The sequence below is a fragment of the Coturnix japonica genome, chromosome 5 (genome assembly GCF_001577835.2).
Source record: "Coturnix japonica isolate 7356 chromosome 5, Coturnix japonica 2.1, whole genome shotgun sequence".
NCBI lineage: Eukaryota > Metazoa > Chordata > Aves > Galliformes > Phasianidae > Coturnix > Coturnix japonica.
In genome coordinates, this window is record NC_029520.1 from 1,150,747 (window position 1) to 1,167,303 (window position 16,557).

Consider the following 16,557-nt stretch of genomic DNA (forward strand, 5'->3'; position numbering starts at 1 on the left):
CAAACTCTGTTCCTCTTATTCCAAGGAGGAGATCTATTACTGTGAGAGTTATCCTATATCAATGGTCGCAGAGGATACACTGTAAACTCCTACAGCCTTGCTTCAGTTAATATAGTCATTGAAAACAGTCATACCCAAAGGATAATACAATTTTTCACATACATGATTCATTTCCCATGGCATCCCTAGCCCTGCACCAACTCTATCAAATCCAAATGACTGGCAGGGACGCATTTCTTTACACTGCAAAGGTCAGAAGTTGAAGCTTCAACTTTAAAAACAAGCTGTGCAGCATCAACAAGACAAAGTGCCAAGTTCCCATCACACCACCATCAAGCTCAGTTTCCCAACGTTAGGCACAGCTCTGATGTAGATAGACTTGCAACCTTCAGCCGTGCAATCTAGCTAGCTCTCTAGATCAGACACTAATTTTTAGAGCACCTATTTTGGCACAACCCCTATTTTATCCACTACTGCTCTGCACTCTGGGAAAATTTATGACTGGTTCTGGCATCTCACCCTGGTTCTCTTTTGCAAGCGCTGCAACAGAACTCATTTAATTTCTTAGCACTCCACTTTCTTTGGTCAATAAATTACTGCTGCCATCAAAGAGGCCTAACCTTCTTCTCCATTGACCTTTTGTTGCTTATAAATTTCTTATTATTTACCATAACCTTTACTGCAACTTTCCTTTTGTCTTTCTTCTCTCCTTTCTGTATTTTTCTTCTCCTCTTGAGCCTGCAACATTTTCAGTCTCCTCTGGTTGCCCACTTATACTACCCATTTGACTTTTGTTTTTAAATATGCCAGTTGGCATTCATAAATGCACATCCTCTATATGCTATAGATAGTACTCCCAAGCACCAGCCGAGCAAAGTGCTTAAATTATGTTCATTTCTGATTTCTCCTCAAGTAACATATTTTTATAGGTTGCTCAGGCTTATTTATAATTCCCTGAATGGATCCCTCATTTCTCAGGGGGAACAGCATATGAAATAAATGGCTTTCTCCCAGGAAAAAAATAACAACTGTTATTATATATATGCATTGCTTCCAATCATTCTCTATTCTAATTCAAATGTCCCCCCCTCCCTCTTGGTATCCACTCTCAGCCTTTCATTAAAGCTTACCCTATAAGAAAACCTTTCAGCTTGATATTCAGGATGTACATGAGGGAGCCCAAGAACACTTCACAAAAGCACACAGGAAAGCTGCTGAGTAGTCACTATAACAAAAACTTCCACCAATTTGATTGCTTCCAGATCCCACAGCGTCATTCTTTCTACACACTAAGTTGGAATGGAGAGTCAATACGAAGGTAGCCAACTTGATTGGCTTATTGCACATCAAGGAAAAACCTGCCTTACTCATCAGCCATCTGCCATTTCCTACTCAATTGGCAACATATCAGGAAGTCAAGCAGTCAGGACCAAGCCTTTTATACCAAACGATCATGAACATCTTGCAAATTAAACGATTTTGGAAGAGTATTGCAGCCTGCATTCCCACATTCTTCTGTGTCCACAAAACTCTGGAGGTGGAAGAAAAGCACAAAAGCTCATCTACTCATCCCTAGGAACAATGGGTAGAGGGGCTGTGTCAGGTTCTTGGTATTAGTGCTATTGGCATGCTCATGTCATTAGACGGCAAAAAGTGATGGAGTGCTTTCTGTTCCAACACAGGACCAAAACCTGCTCCTCGCAAACTCCATTTTCCAGATGAGAAGCCTCACCTGCCAGTTTCTGTGACAACTCCCTTTTTGCTCATCAGACATACAGCAAGAAGCCCTATTTAGCAAAACTTACAAAAAGGGGGAAAAAAGGACCAAATATTTCTCAATTAAAAATTAGGATTTAAAAAACCTTATCTGCCAGAACCTCTTAACTAAGGATGCTTTGTTCTTTGCACTTAACTGATGCACAGCCCTCCTTGGTTCACTGTTGCAAAACATCCAATGGCTCAATTGCCTTGATTACTCAATCACTTCAAAAGTCATTTTAAACACTTGCCCAAGAGTCTTAAAGAGGAACTAAGCTGGAAACAGACCGTTATAGATCATCTCCAACTCACTGACTACATGCCTGGCAGTTCACAAAAGATGGAGCTGTATCTGCCATGCGTGTTTAAAAACAGCCTGTTCAAACTGACAGGGTTCATTACCAAACTTAACAATAATTAAACTTGTATTTCAACACTCATTTTCTTGAAACCTTTTCGAGTTACAGAGAGTGAAAGCTTCCAAGGAAAGCTAAAAAATAATCCAGAAATAGGAGATGATAACTACCTGGGATTAAGAAAGCAGGCACCCTGATAGTAAAGTAATAAGTTTAGGTGAAGGTTTGATTCCAGCCTTGACCTCAAGAAATCAATTGCAATCTCCTTGGCTCAGATACCTGTTCTTTTCCTCTCATTACCCACTAAGGGAACAGAGACAGGTTTAGTACGCAAAATCTTCAGGAGAGAAAATATTGAGGTATTTTGTGCAATTAACTCTGCTCAAAAAGCAGCTAAATATTAACACAGTACGTATAGCTCTTTCCCCCCTATCTCTTAATATCAGTAATTAAAAAAAAAAAACAAAAACTTATTTGATACATCCAGCTAAACAGGATTCTAACCCACACACACTCAGGAGTAGGAAATAGAACCATTTGCTCCCCTCCTCAAACAAATAATGCCTATGAATAAAACTCTAATTAGCTGCACAAACCCCCTCACTGCATGAATAGCCTTAGCAGGTAGTTAACTTCGGCACTTTATGGCACTTGGTCCTACTTGCAAAGACTCAACGGTTATTATGGGTGGGTTGTGTTTGTTCAGCCAGAGACGCAGCTTTGTTGTGCACTTCTTTGGGGAAGACTAATGGGGATGTTCACCATGAGGGAGTCAGAAATAAAGAAAGCTGGAAACTTTATTGCAGCAGCTGAAGCTCTATTTGGCTTTGATTTAACCAGACAAGAAGACTGAACCAAGGAAAGGGCAGGGCAGCAATCAATTCTGTTATAAAAGAAAGTCCAAGAGCCATTGCTCAAGTAGACACCCTGTAATTACTCTAGCTTCATTCATAAAAACCAAGATTAACATAAGCTACAATATTTGAGTAAATATAAGGTGACTTAAGCAGGTGTAAGACTTCTTAACTTTGTAATTATCTTTCAAGATTTAAGAAGACTAAATTTGACATTATGCAAAAGCATCTTTAGGCACGGTGCCACAACTAAATATATGAAAGTTAAACAAAGATGTACAGAATAATTTACCTACGCAATTTGTAGATATTAAGTACAGAGTTCCACATTTGCTTACAAAATACTCTCAGTAAGATTGCACATACAACGTGCAGCTTTCCTTGCTGTGCTGAAATTCTGACTGATGTATTTCAGTACAGTACACCCCTGCAAGATATCTTAGCATTCAACAGACAAGTCATGATACAAGTAGATTCCAGAAGCTAATCTATTTGCTTGCTACCCTGTTATCAGTGCCTTGGAACTTGCAGCTTTACTTCCACAATCTCAGCCATGCATCAGCAGAAGATTTTGCTCTCTCCCAGTGCAGATGAGATTTGAAGCAGAAATCACCACCATGAGAATGTCGTCAACTACCAGCCCAGGCTGCCCAGAACCACATCCAGTCTGGTCTTCAGTGCCTGCAGGGATGGGGCATCCACAGCCTCCTTGGGCAACTTTTTCCAATTCATCACCACCCTCTGAGCAAAAAACTTCCTTCTAATATCTAACCTAAACCTCCTGTCTCAGTTTAAAACCATTCCTCCTGGTAGCCTTCTCTTTTCCAGACTAAACAAGCCCAGTTCCCTCAACCTTTCCTCCAACCCTCTGATCATCTCAGTGGCCTCCACTGGATCCACACCAAAAGCCCTTCCTGTACTGGGGGCTCCAGGCCTGGATGCAATACTGCAGATGGGGTCTCAAGAGCTGAGCAGAGGGGGGACAATCACCTAGAAGCCAGTGACATTTCTTAAGCTGCTCCTAGTGTCCACATAAAAACTTTCAACTGAGTAAGAAAACATTAGCTTCTAAAGATTTAAACAAAAAACCTGCAATCCCCTTACTTATTCTGCTTAGCAGCTGTGAAATTCTGTATTAGTACAGCAAGGAGAAAAGGGCATGAGAAGTATTACCCTCACAACTGCAAGGCGTTGATCCAAATAGAAAACACGTCTGATGGGAATAAGGGAGAAAGCAAAGGTGAGATTCAGCCAGCACTGAAAAGGGAAGAAGGAGGAAGAGATGTTCTGCAAATCACTTGTAGATTTCAAATATATGAGCTGACAAATAAAGGACAGGACCAAGCACCACAGTTCTAGTTCTGTTTTCCAAAATATGCTAAGGCCCCTCAGCCTTGCGTGAATATGCTCAGTAATACATATCCTGAAACTGGACATTTGACTTTCAGTAGTCTGAATCTCTTCTTCAAAGTCCTCTATATACTTTAAAATATACACCTATGCCAGTTTGGTTGAATAGCTTTTGAACCAAAGGTGCACGTAGTTCATAATCTGGAATCTCCATGCTTTGGGAGAAGTATATTTCTATGGCAAGACAAAAGGGTTGTGTATTTTTTCTTCTGTTTAGTATAGAGGCCCTTGAAACAGAATTCAAGCAACCCAAGCTTGTAAATGAACATAAAAATCACACTTTAAGCATATTAACTATGACTAGTGAATAATGTGCTAACTAAGCAAAATTCACCATCTTGACACAGTGTCATTTCAGAAGCACTTATTACATAGGGGTTGAGGATGCTTAAAGAGGACTTAAATATGCTATTCACATGAAACCTTGAGATTTAAGTACTTGCGTAAATGCATTTGCTCATTATCTCTCATTCCGTATTAGAGCACTTGTGATCAGTTCTGATATTTGCCATAGCATTCCAATATAAATCTCCATCACTATCTGTGAATTATCTGATGCTTTCCCTGAAATCCTCTGTGAGAGAGATCAATGTTTACTCGAATGGAAAGCAAATGGGAGAGTCTGAGACTGTATTGCATATTGACCTGCGTAAGTCCTTGAGTTTAGATAAACAGATTCCAATGCAGAATTAAACTTCTGAATTTTTACTGGCTATTTCAAATAGCCTCCAAAGGACACACAGCAGCAGCAGCATGCTTAAAGTGCAAGACTCATCATTTTATTTGGAGAACAATATATTCTAATAGGATGTACAAGATATTTAATGCAGCAAAATTATGCCATACTGTTCTGCCTTTTATAATTACATCTGTGCAGACCTCCCATTTTAAACATCATAATATTTAAGTTCTACTCCTGAATACTCAGAGACTAGTAGCTACCAATGTGTTTTCCAGCTCTGAAGGCTCTTGAAAACACACTGCAAGAGCTGAAATAATTGTAGTGTCATCTTCCTCCTCTGAACTACAGCACATGGTACATTGGATTTTGATGTATATAGAAGGGAAACAGAGGCACAAGTGAAGATTGGGGAAAAAAGAAGAGTAAGAAAACTGTATTCCTTCAACTCCTATTATGTTCTTTGCAAGCACTCTAGGAGGTGCTCAGAATTACAGAGATGGAAATATCTACTTCATATGATTTCATTCAGCAGCGCTGATAGCGTTCAGAACTAAAGCATAACTACATCAAAACATCCAATACAGAATCAAAAACCACAGTAAGTACATCAGAGCCTATGGCCTATTCTCTTTTCTTTGTGAAAGCATTCATTTCATTACACAATAAAATAACTAAATGCTATACATTATTTCTTTTTCCAGCAGGCTTATATTAGAAGTGCTTGAAAAACAGAACAGCTGAAGACAATAAAGGCCTCTTAAGGTCATACTATTCCACAAGCAGAACACTGTTTGCAGTGATTTTTTTTCCCCATAAAGAAAAAGCTTGTAGAAAAATAAACTATTGAATTCAGATTATTTTTTTTTTTTTTGCACCAACTGTCATATATTGCCATGCAACAGAATGAGGTAAAGGTACACACAGATTCACATTTCTTAAACTGCTTTTGATGTTAGTCCAGCTGCTTATATGTAAGCAAGCTGATGGATAACGCAGCATTCAGAGATGCAGATGTTTCAGAGGGTTTGTTCTTAAAGATTTTCTTTCCTATCATTAGAACAGGAAACATTCATTTCACTGCAAAGCTGCAGTTGGCTTTCACCCTGCCCCAGCATTTCTTTCTCCTACTATTTCCACTATCCTAAATACAGCAGCTGTCCTCAGTTGCTATTGCTTCAGACTAGGAACAATTCTGGTCATTGCCATCCATCTAGTATGACTCCACTGATAATGTTAATTTTCTCCTAGGCTTTGTGAATGATCAAATATATGGCCTTTCTATGTTGTGCATTTTCTTCTGGACTCGAGATCTCTCTTTTTCTCTAGCCCTGACAAGTACCACAGAACATGATCTTCAGCACTCGTTATATCATTCTCTTCTATGAAATACCAACTCTAACTGCAGTGCAGGGAGAAGCTACTGATCAAACATCCTGCAGAGGTCTGCAACAAAAGAGATGTCTGTTAAGGAGATAACATTCCTTTCAGAAATCCACTAGTTAACTCCTTCCCTTCCAGAAATAATTCAATCAGCAAGAAAAACCATATCACATGCAAAGTTCCATTTAACACCACTCTGAGCCATATATTAAGAAGAAAATACCACAAAAATACCTCAATATTTTTATATGTAGAGATTCCATCAGTGAGTCCTGACACAGCTCCCTTTAAAGCAGGCAGCAGCAGCACTGCTATGAATTAAATGTGCTATGTATTAAAAGCCCACAGGAAAAGAAACAAGAGTGAACTCTGCTCTTGCTTGTGACTTCAGGGGAAGGCAGGAGCATTGCTGCCTGCCAAACATGCAGCAGGCAAGCAGTGTTTTCAGAGATAAGAACCTGAAGATACGTGCAGAAGCTGTAAACTGCAGAGTACACTTATCTTTGTAAGCAAGTTAACAGTCAACAAATGTCATTTAAGTGCCAAAATAAGATGCAATGGTGTTTCAAAGGCATCTAGAGTTACTTTCTTAGCTGGCATGGAACAGCAAGTCTCCTTGATCTCAAAGCTGTCCAACTGATAAGAGAAGAACCAAAGGATTTGTTGCTGCGCTGTGTTTTCTTTTTGTAGGCTTTTCTAGGAAGACTTCTGAATGTGATTATCTTCACAAGGGATTTTTTTCTTACTGCATTTTATCTCATAAAATATCAGTTCTGATGCTTAATTACTACTTGATATATTGCAGAATCCATACCAGTAGAACGACAACCATTTAACTTAAGGCAAAACTGAGGTGGACAGATGCTTCCTTAAGAGTAGTTTCAAGTCATCATTAAACACTGAGGAAAAGTTTAGCTCAGTATTTCAGTTCATTTTAGTGCATTTCATAAGCACTTTCATGACTTGAATGGAGCTAATTTTTAATGTGTTTTAGTGAAGTTAATGGTTTAACTAACAAGATCTAAACCAAAGTACTGCAGAACACACACAGGATATCAGGACTGTAAATGGTTTTTACCAATCCAGTACATAGGTAAGAATTTAGATAAAAATTAAGGTACATAGCAAGGAATTTAGGATTTAAGCAAAGGAGCATAAAGCACCTTGGACATACAACCAACATTCAATCCAGCACTTCTGTGCATTGAGGAAGCAGAAAACAACCCTAAAAAACACACTGTACTTGGCTGCTAAGTGACTTTATTACATATGGTAATACTAACACGTTTTTTCACAGGAGCCCTTGAGAAAAGGTAGATGTTTCTCCTAGCAGCAATAGTAGCATACATAAAGTCCTTCAGATACAAGGACTTCACCCTACCCTGGTGCACTAATAATCCATTCTTTCCCCTCATCTACCCTGAATACATGATTACTGGGAATATTGTGGCACTTCACTTGGGAGGCAACACAGTGTTTAAGGTATAAAGCTTCATCATTAGCCAGATATCCCCCTGATCAGGAGCCTAAGAGGCAGACAAAAAGGGGCTCACTGCCACAACAGACTCTGTTTTGGTTCTAAAAAACCACAAAGCTTTATTCCCTATAGTAAGGCCGTTGACTTCAAAACACTTGATGCAAAACTGTTCAGCAGTAGCCCTAGGTCTATTACGAACACCACCACTTCCCAGCCACAACCTCTGAGCTGGGAGAAGAGCTCACTTCAAGCTTTCCATCAGAATTTGACAGTTAAATCATGCTGGCTGAGTTTTCGTACCTTTATAATGTGAGTGGTAAGTGAACATAAGTCATTCTAATAAAAAAGTAAAAAACGTAGGGCTCATACGCTTCAATATTCACACTAAAACTGGCTTTCATGATACAAAGGGGATTCATGCAGTAAAGCTAGTAATTTCTTTGCTGAGGCCTAAATATAGAGGTAGTCGAAAAGAGCCACATATTAGCTGGTCATTGGCTCTACACACAGCTATTAATAATTATTTTCCAATTATATAGACATAAGCACAGGGCAAAGGAAATAAATCATAGCTTTGCACCACTACCAAAGTAACAACCAAGACCTTTAGCTGACACAACTGGATTCATGCAGCTGCAGTGTTTGACAACAGAGTTCAGAATATTGTTTTAATGGCTCAGCCAGTAAGTTCCCTTTGTTACCTCAGCCTACATGGAGATGTACATCAAACTCAAAGAGTCATGGTGGGTCACTTCAATATCTACTTCTATATGTGATGTCTTCTGTGTTTAAAACAAACAAGCCCCTCAGTAATCCAAAATTTTTGTAGAGATATCACTTTCATTATTCCAGTCCTTATTAAGCCTATAAATCAGAAGGAAAAGGCTAAAATACCAGCTATGAGCTCAGAAATCAGAGGGCATTCATTCTTTTGAAGAAGCCTGACACAGTCATACAGAACACAGATTGAAGATGGGGGTTATATACACAACTAGTGAAAAATTACATTCCCACAGATGAGAATCTTGCTGACTTGAAGGCCAGCTCCACTTTAGATGTTTCTGCAGTAAAGATCTGTTTGTGAAAACAGAATTATTTGCAATGTTTCTGCACAGATAAGGCAAGCATGGTAGAACTTGAAACACTACATGACTTATCTTCTGTGTGGATGCCTCAGTGGTGACATTAAGGTTTCATCAACAGCCAGAAAAAGCATCCTTTGGAATGCCCTCCACACAAAAACTGATCCTAAGCCTCACAAAAGAAGCACATTGCTTTATTTATTGCTACAAGAGATAGATAGATGTACGTGAAGCCAAAACAAAGCAGTGCACTTCACCAGAAATAGAGAACATTGGAAACACTTCTCCCAGATTTGACGCTTAAGGCTGAGCCTGCGCTATATCTTTTTAGCCTCTTTTAAGCAGCAGTCCCACTTTTGATATGAGTTCCTGTTCTGCATCAATAGTCAATAGTGATTATTTTCACTGCTACTAATGGATTTAAGTTTTTGTTTTTGGTGAGGTATCAGTGAATAATAAACAACAGACTATGAACGTCTTAAAGCTCTTCCTACTTGTATAAGCATGTGTATGCACCAGACTAATAGAGTTGTACCCAGAAAACCTGAAACACTTTAGATTTAAGCGCATCTTCAGACTTCACACTCAATTTTCTGTCATGGAAAAATAAATGATATTGGTTGCTCGGTAAAAATGGCAGTCAGAGAGAAACAACAGTGGGATGGACACAGCTGGATAGCACTGCTAGGCAGTCCACATGGGTATCAGCACATAAAGCAGTTACAGCTCTGACTGTGCTGCATATCTAACTACCTGGATAAATCAATGACAGCTGCACTGAAGTACAAAATCAGCTGTTAGATGATTGCATGAGGTGTAACATAACTATCAACTCATCGCTAGAGGAAGAGAAACTAGCACACATGAGCAGTTCGATCCCCAATGAAAAACGATGCACCTATCCAGATACACACACACTGATACTTATTCTGTCTGCATAGATTTGCCAAAATTTTATTTGCTTTCCCAGAGCTGATCATCTGTAATATTGGATGCAATGGAGCTGGATTAGATTTGATGCATTTGCTCTCATGCTAATTAAGACAGCATACCTGCTGGGTGCAGATCCTCAGCTAGCAGCCTTGATGTTTAATGAAGACTATACAGCTGTGCTCTTGAACTGTAGTGGTTTCAATTAGCTGAGTGGAGCTAGGACCCAGTCAAGGAACCATTACGTGAAAGATATGCTGTGGTTATTAAACTGAACAGACTGTCTGCAAACTCACGTCTTTTCTACAAAGACCTTGAAAGCAGCAAGAAACTCTTTGATGTTCTCCATCATAGGTGCAACAGCACTTCACTGAACAGCTACAACCACCTACCGTGATATGATTGCATGCAGCTTTTTTCCAAAGGTCCCTGTTAAGAGCAAGCATTAAAAAATTCAAGCCTCTTGGCTATCTTTCTGAGTGTGTTTTGTGACGTGACTTCACTTTGGAATTGCCTCACCCATGACCTCTACATTATTTCACTACCACATGCCCACACTTGGGGCCTCTCTTAGAAAAACATTTGTTTGTTCAGACTCAATCTGCCAATAAAACCAGCTCTGGAAATGCCTCATACTAGCAACAGTCTGCAACTTGTGCTCTTTAAAAAAGGCACATAAAACACAGAGAACTAAAGCACTGCACACAGAATACTGCCTTCATCACAACACTTTAGATTACTACAGGTGTAGCTACTAACCACATTATCTTATAGTCTTAAAACAAAAGTGCACTTAAAGCATTTACTTGCCCAGTAGGAGGCAAAAATAACAACAGACTTACTGCTGCTCTTCCACTGAGAGCTCAGGCAGTAAGTCTTTCAGCCTTTCCTGCCTTGTGTTGTTGGTTGAACTCTTGCAGCACTGCTGACAAATCAAAAAGGACAAAGTTTGAAATACTTGGAAAGAAGTGAGAAGCCCATAGATGTTCTTTTGGAGAAAGACTGTTCTGCTCATACAGAGGCACAAGAGAAGCAAGAAACAATAGGTACCATAACAGGTGGCCCAGTATAACAGCACATATAGTCAGAATAATACAAGTATATAGTTGCAATCACAGAATAAAGGATAACCAGAGGGTATCTGAGAATCACCAGTGCTGAGGCTTTCAGTCAAGATGGACACTCACCAATGTTGAGGCTCACCACAAAAACTCCACACAAGAGCAGTCTCCAGAAAGAGATGCTACCTTAGTGGTGCTCAGCCCTTAAATGGGATCTAGGTGAGATGGAGTCAAGCTCATCTTTTGCCTCAGATGTTTAATCAGAGGTTCAGGCTGTGATCAGGTTTCCCTTACAGAACAAAAGAAAAAAAAAACAAAATACCTCAATTCATCCATTCTGCTAATAAGTAACCCACACAAGGCACATGCAGGAGGATCAGGGACTTGATCAGCACTTCAGTCCTGATGCTACAAAGTGCTTGGCACATAATTAATTTTAAACACATGAAGAGTTACATTAATCTGATCAAATCTATGGGAGTGAAATAAGCTAATGACATGCTTGCACTTGGCGTTTTATGCAGAGCTTAACTCTTTGCTGCTGTGGGATCAGCCTACCCATCCCTTTGCTTCTGCAGCATCAGCTGCTCTCCCTATAAGAAAATGGATGGAAAATTAATCAGGACCAAACAGTTCTACAGGACAAAGAGATTTGTTAGAACAAACCATTTTCAATATTTAGTTCTTGCAAAGCAAAGGATTTGGTGTAAACACAATTTTCTGTTGGAATAATTAGCAAAAATGCCTTTAAACTCTTCAGTGCCTGAGTTGAGCCAACCAAACTCAGATACACATTCACTGACAAAAAATGGAGTTGTGTTAATGTAATCAGATGTACTTGATTATAATAACTCAAATGAACGATGCCATTTTCTCTCACCTTTTTTATCCCTACCATGAACACAGTAATATCACATTGAGGTGAAAAACCACCACTGCAGAGTTTCTGGAGTATGATTTCTTATCCAGCACTGCAACTGCTGCTGCAATAACTAAACCAGACAGAATCAATGCATTATAAGGTCGACTCTCAGTCCCATGACATTTTAAAAGTCAAGGCTAAGATCCACAAAAAGAATTTAAGGACCTTAAGTGACATTTTGGTAGTACTCCCAAGGGTCAAAACAAGACACGGTGAGCTGATTTCTCTAAGTTAATGAAGCCAAAATAGCTCTTCAAAAGCACTTAGCACAAGGTGTTATTATAAATTCATTCTAAGTTTCTGAAGGATTTGCAGCATGGACAGTGTGAAACTGTGCCAACTCTGAGATCTGAGAAGCAGTCTTGCTTGAAAGAGGCACTTCTGGCCATACTCACATTGATGGAGGTATGATAATTGCAACATAGGCGCAAGCAGATATCCCATATACTACAGAAATATAGTAGGGATTTGAAAAATATAACCTTTCTTATTGACCTATACGTTGAAATTTTGAGTAATACCTCCAGAGTCCCACAGTTCATGATGTTGCACTTCATATTTTCTACTCACAATGACCACTTAGCGTCATCATCCTTTTATTCTCCCATTCTTTCCGTGAGACAAATAACATGCTAAAATAACAACAGAAATAGGGAGTTTACAACTTGGTGGCATTACACAGCAGAGAAATACTTTTTGTCCAGCCACACCTTATGAATTTCTTCCAAGAAATGATTTTCTTATGCTCCATTATCTCAAGCTGCTGGATTCTGATTTTGAGAAAGTACTGTGGTTTCCATAAGCAAGTGGTGATTATTACTAATAAAAATGCCTGTCACACAATCCAACTCTGACTGAAGTCTGATGATAGAAGCTCTGTTGATTTCTATAGGATTTATATTTCCATTATTCCATTAAGAACTAAAAAAAAAAAGAGACAGTACTATTTTTACCAAGAGTAAGTGACTTTTGAAATGGCAGAGGAAATTCAGGGGCCCAAATTACAGAGAAAATATTAAGTTCTATAAAATTTTCTGTCCATTTTGCTATTAAGTAAAGCATTAATTCCTCTGTCTACTTTGCACCATTTAAGTTAAACAAAATGAATGAATTCCAACCACAGAGAATCTCTGTGAGGACTCAGTCAAAAACTGGACTAATGCTTGTTCAATTATCTTTATCCCAAAAAGAGACAGAGGAGTATTTAGGTATTTAGTCTCTCTTTATTCAAATAAAAGGAGAGCCTACTGGAGACACTCCATCTCAGGTTGGATATTAGGAAACAATTACCTAAAATATTGATCAGGAGCTGGAACAGGCTGTCCAGGGAGGTGGTTGAGTCATTGTCCCTGGATGTGATTAATGGGGAGATACTGGTGGTAGGTGGACAGTTGGACTGGATGAACTTGGAGCTTCTGTAATCAGGATTGACTGTAATTAAAGACAACAAAGAACTAGCAGCCTTTGCCAAACTAAACACAGACACAAGCTCTTTCAAAAGCACTATTAACAATGGAAACAGAATCAGTGTCAGATCCACTTTGGTGTGTGAATTGGTTTTTTTCGATAATATATGAAGGAAAAAGATATCCCAGTTATTTAGACAGTAATTTTGAATAATTTCGTTGTAGCTTTTACAATTAGGAGAGCAATATGAATTGCTGTTGCCTTCTCAGTATGAGAAGCTTCCATTACCTATAAATGTTGATTGGTAGACATGGGAGGGGGGGAATGAGGGAGAAGAAAAGTTTTTTGTATATTTTTACTTGAAGTGTAATGAGTAAATGTAGATTTGCCCCAGAGCATACATTTTCTCTGCAGGAGTTTAGGATTAGTCATGCAACAGAGAAGAAATTTGTTTGATGCTCTGAAGACTGTTGAGAGGCAGGCAGCTACACCAAAGATTAGTCTTGGTGCCACAGTACATTGTTCTGATGTCACCATCATTTTCTAAAACTGAAAATAAAGATTTATTGGTCTTGTCAACTTCAGCTTTTCTCATGATAGACAAGTGAAACCACACAGTGGGATTAGTGCCATTAGAAGTTGTTAGTAATGGAACAGATCAATTTTTGATTTACTGAAACACGTTATGGGTGAAAAACATTTAATTTTCTGGTGAACATTTGGGAAAGACACCCAAAGAGGACAGCAAGAGATATGATGAAAATATCAATTGTAAATAAGAACTAAACTAAAGAGTCAAAGAATAGACACTAACATTTTTGATTAATGATAATGTTAATAACTTTCAGTTTGGGATCAGCAGTTAAGAATGCCATGAGCTTCCTGTCTATGGCAAGTTAATGAGTTTTGCTTTTATAATCAGCAGCTTTCCCTACTGGTACAGCTGGTTAAAAATCAAAATCACTACATTAAGTACTGATGAATTATGATGAATTCCCAGAATTCAAAGCCATGCTACTGCTGTTTTTTCAGGATACCCTGAGTTACTGCTGTGGGCCTGTTTATCCTGTATCTTGCTACACGTTCTCCTGTTTCTAGGACTAAAAGCCATCCTGAGCTTAGGTTTTTACCCAAAAGAATTCACAACACAACCATAGCCATTATGTGCCTTACAGACCCGGTTACACTTTTTGACTTCTCACCATCATTCCATCCACAGGAGAGTTTAAAGAGGAATATGGGGAAAGCCCTCCAACGTGCCTGTTAACCATAAGAGTATAATGCACCAAGTTAGGCAGTGATCCCCTGGTGCAACCCACTCACCTCTTTCACACCACCACATCATCTTCAGAGTTCACTTCTGAAGCACCTCTGTTTGTCCCCTTGAGGAAGAGACTCAAGTGCAAGATGTACAACAACCTCACTGATGCCCACCAACTGCCAAAGCCTCTGATGCTCACAGTTTTCTACACAATTTAGAGGACTTCAGTTGATTTTGAGTTATCAGCACCATTTCACTCTGGAAATCTCTTCCTATTGTTCTTTTCTATTTGCTAACATAGATGTGGCCTGAAAGGCCAATAGCATCCTATCAAATTCAAAGAAATTTTGTCTTAGCATTGAAATTTGATAGTATGTAGCATAAAGATAGCAGGAGTCTTGGCTTGATTTTAGGGTTAGGGAGATCAAGCTTTGAGTAATCATTCTGCATAGTGGTCATAAGTATTGTATTCAGGGTTAGTTACAAATAAACCTGAATAAGCAATGTGTTTAAACCTTGATGCCACTTTAGCTTAAATAAAAAAATGATGTGGAACCTGGAAACGATTAAATGTGATTTCTGTTGGGATAAATTTCTATCTTAAAAACTGAAGTCTTCCCAAGGCTATTGTACTCATTTAGCTCAGTATAATTCTATTTCATAGGCAAAAAATAAACATGAAAAGAGTTAATAAAAGCAAAGAAAAAAATAGGACTGTCATTCATTTGCACTTCCTTCTAGAATCACTGAACACAGTGATGGAAGATCAATAGGGGTGATTTCTAGAGATAATTTTATTTTTTTATAGACTTTTCCATAGCTACATTGGAAGGATGCCAGTTCAGTATTAATACTCTACATTTAAGTTAACACAATAAAAGCAAAAGTTAATTAGCATATAGAACCTGCCACTTTTCTGACCGTTGTCCAGGACTTAAATCAAAGATAATATTCACTGGCTACTGAATTTAAAGGCGTTTTCATTTGGATCTGAAATATGAACTTTGCACTAGAGGCACTTCATTCTTAAAGCTAGAAGCAACTTAAGTGCTGTACAGACAGATGACTTTGGTGATGAGAATTTCTGCCCAGCAAAACCAAAATTTACTGAACTTATTTCATTAAAAAATAGAGCTATTCAACTCCAGGGGTGTCATACAGGCTGTATAGTTGGAATAATATGAGTGTAAAGTTGTAATTACAGAATAATATATATAATAATAATAAATAATAATAATATAATAATAATAAATAGCCAGAGGGTATCTAAGAAGAGACTCACCAGTGCTGAGACTCTCAGTTGAGATGGATGCTCAACAGTGCTGAGGCTCACCTCAAAAACTCCACACAGGAACAATGTCCAGAAAGAAATGCTGCTCTAACGGTGGTCAGCCCTTAAATGGAATTTGTGAGAAGTAGAGTCAAGCTCCATCCCTTCTGAGAGAAAGCTGAATTACCTTCACCTGTGATTCTGCAGCTGACCTGTCTCTTGCCTCAGGTGGTTAATCAGAGGTTCAGGCTGTGATCAGCAGTCTCCCTTACACTGGCATAATATTCCTAAACATATTTTAAATCCAATGAATAAGTTGAAATTGCTTATACAACAGTGACATGCTTTTCTTTATATCATTACTTTTTGAAAAATAAAGTGTCAAATTATGTTATTTACCTTGTCCAGTTTTATTCTTTGTTCCAAGAAACATTTGACAGATGAATAAGATAATTGAAAATGCAGTCTAACAAATGAAAACTGGAGTGTTATGCCTTTCACTCAAAATGGAATAGCTTGTATATGGAAATACTATATAGTTAGGCTGGAGGCTGTGAACATCTACTTTATACATTTCAGGTATGCATTTGAATGACATACAATTTAGATTTTAAATACCAGTTCAACTACAATAAATCAAAAAATCCAGATTAAAATTGGACAGATGGGGTAGAAGCTCTTAGTTTCTACCATTTAAGAACAGGCAA

General features: G+C 38.5%; 1 long non-coding RNA gene across 1 annotated transcript; it reads right to left on the reverse strand.

Moving 5' to 3' along the window:
- Window positions 1–13,217: 13,217 nt before the first annotated feature.
- On the reverse strand, window positions 13,218–15,969 carry LOC116653541. The gene is made up of 3 exons (XR_004307599.1): window positions 15,863–15,969; window positions 14,522–14,579; window positions 13,218–13,343 (listed from the first exon to the last, which is right to left on the reverse strand). It is a non-coding gene; the product is annotated as an uncharacterized LOC116653541 (long non-coding RNA).
- Window positions 15,970–16,557: the final 588 nt, after the last annotated feature.